Raw genomic sequence first — 2,563 nt, 5'->3', positions numbered from 1 at the left:
CCAGGTTATTGTTTTACCTGTAGCCTAATCTGGCTGACTGTTACCTTCAACCTAATGCATTCTAACATCTGATCAGCAATTGCGATAGAGCTGTGACCATGGTGACACTTTAACTTCCAATTGAATTAACTAAACACGGCCATTAATAATTACATAATAACACAAGGCTACAACAACAATAAACTGAAGTTATAGGCTTAGATTAAAATTCAGAAATACTTAGAAATACTCACTTTATTTTTTAGTTCTCTCCATATCTTGTTTTCTGCTTTGTCGTCTCAAAATGGATCCTGTACAAAAGAACACATTTACTTTCTGTTTCACTCAGCAGTCTCCACACCCTGATAATAAAGTGTTTTATTGGTATCTTCCACTAGATGGCAGTAAACACCTGCTGTAACTAGACTTTACAACAGTAAGTGTTCGGTTTCTTGGTCCTGGTGACTCCTGGGAAGTGTCTCAGAGGAGGATTGCTGACCTAGGATCAGGTCCCCCTGTCCATGTAATCTTATTCATTATGATTGTTTTGTCTCATGTCTCTTTATATTCATATAGCCTGGGTACTATGTAGCTGGATTGAAATCACCTTGTTGTATAACCTTCTTTGTTGCTCAGTGGTACTTCAATTGGCCGGACCATGCCCAATTCTTTCACACAGTAATGCTCCAGCATCCACTAAGAGCTTATGCATCTAATGCATTCCTCAAATACTGCAGAGTTGTTAAGCAAGTCCCATCTTCATCCACATGTATTTGCTTATTTGTAAGATGAAACCTGAGGGATCGCTGTAGTGTGTCATAAAATGCATCAAAAATGGTTCTGAGGTCCTCAACAATGCTATTCTGTACCGTAACTGGGATGCAGTGTTCTTTCCTGATTTCCAAAATCAAAAAATAGATATTCTTTTTGAGACCTTCAATTAGCTGCTCAGTGTTGATCTCTGTGGCTTGAACATATTCAGCCTCTGGCAGACTCTCTACATCGCTCATGTGATCTTCAATGGGATCAGTCCCCGTCTCAAATTCATCATGAGGGCAATTCTCATCTAAGTTGGGGCTTAAAAGCTCTGTGGTTTTGGTAGATGTGTGACCGATAGGCGCTAAAACATATATTTGCTTTCCCACACCCATTAATTCCACAGGTAATTAGAAAATGTGGTTCATGCTGGTGATAGAGGCCAATATGTGTGAGTCGTCTGGACACAAAGACAGTATGCTCGTTGCAAAGTGGACAATTGAAGAGAGTTGGCATTCTTCAGAAAGATTGTGAACCTTGGAATGATGGGATGGAATCATGAGATCATTGGTACTCAGCCACTTGCAGACATCATCAAGGGACCAGTCTTCCACAGCCACACTCAAATTAAAGTTGACACATAGCGCAAAAGTGAAGAAAAAATATGTCTTTCCAGACAACCACCTTTCCTCCTAATTTGTATTTATGGTTGTTCCATAAAGAAGCAGAGCTTGTCAGGAATGGAGAAGATGTCTGTCTCTTATTTATCTGACGCCATATTTCTTAGTATGGGACATTATGGGATTCTGCAATCCACAGTTTAAGTGTTGACTCAGATAATATGATGCTCCAAATGGGGCATTAAGTTCTTCTTCCATGTCAAACCAAATTGGCCTATTAGAGTTCTCAATAAAGAGAGCCTATCTGGGCAGTTATAAAGGCTTCTTGCTATAATTACATGTTAGGGAGCTTTAATCCTCCCTTCTAAATCTTTACCTGTAATCTAGCTTGGTTCATCCTGGCCCTTTTAATAGTCCAAATGAATCATTTTGTCTATGGTGTTAAAGGTGTAGGCAGGTATGGACAGTGGAAACATGCTGATGATGTAATTCAGTTTAGGAGCTTTAACCATCTTCATAACATGTGGCCTACCCCACAATGAGATTTGTAGCTTGTCCCAGTTCTTCAACTGGAGTTGAATTTTGTTCAAACACTGTATTGATTGATTGACTGCAAATACATTCATTCACCATTCAGTTAGTATTGGAAAAGACTAAAGGAATTACACAGAACACACTATAATCACACTTCAAATACATCCAAATACTTTATAGAGGCTAACCTGTTAGTAGATCCATAGTGCTTTAAACATTGTCTTGCTTTGGTCTGAAATACAGAGGACAGAACAGGCTGCCTCAATACACCAACCTGAAAGACATCAATTAGACACAAACACAACATAAACAACATGAGTATTCAATATCAAATGCATCTAACTAATCTGATCTGTTTTATGTATTCTTCTTTTTGTCAAGTCGAACATAATCTACATTGGGTCATCTGTGTGTGTGTCTTACCTGTTCGTGGTGGTTGATACATTTTTCTATCAGAGCTCACAGCTCCCAAACTCTCCACCACTTAACTGGACAGGGGCAGGATTAGCCAGGTACTAAAGGGAGGAGGATGGAAGGAGATGGTGAGAAAGTATATCATGGGTTTAAACGACTACAATTTCTCAATATTGAGTCTAGCTAGCTAAAGTTAGCTAACGTTACAGTAACTTTAACTAGCTAGCTACTGTAGCTAACGTTAGCTAAAACGTACCAAG

The 2,563-nt window shown here is 39.1% G+C and overlaps 1 long non-coding RNA gene across 1 annotated transcript; it reads right to left on the bottom strand.

Moving 5' to 3' along the window:
- Nucleotides 1-232: 232 nt before the first annotated feature.
- Nucleotides 233-2,354, bottom strand: LOC123486524. The gene is made up of 3 exons (XR_006659399.1): nucleotides 2,313-2,354; nucleotides 2,078-2,163; nucleotides 233-290 (listed from the first exon to the last, which is right to left on the bottom strand). It is a non-coding gene; the product is annotated as an uncharacterized LOC123486524 (long non-coding RNA).
- Between the last annotated feature and the right edge of the window lie 209 nt (nucleotides 2,355-2,563).

The sequence above is a fragment of the Coregonus clupeaformis genome, unplaced genomic scaffold (genome assembly GCF_020615455.1).
Source record: "Coregonus clupeaformis isolate EN_2021a unplaced genomic scaffold, ASM2061545v1 scaf1251, whole genome shotgun sequence".
Taxonomy (NCBI): domain Eukaryota; kingdom Metazoa; phylum Chordata; class Actinopteri; order Salmoniformes; family Salmonidae; genus Coregonus; species Coregonus clupeaformis.
Note: the sequence above shows the minus strand (reverse complement) of the source record. Positions and strands in the feature narration are given on the sequence as shown.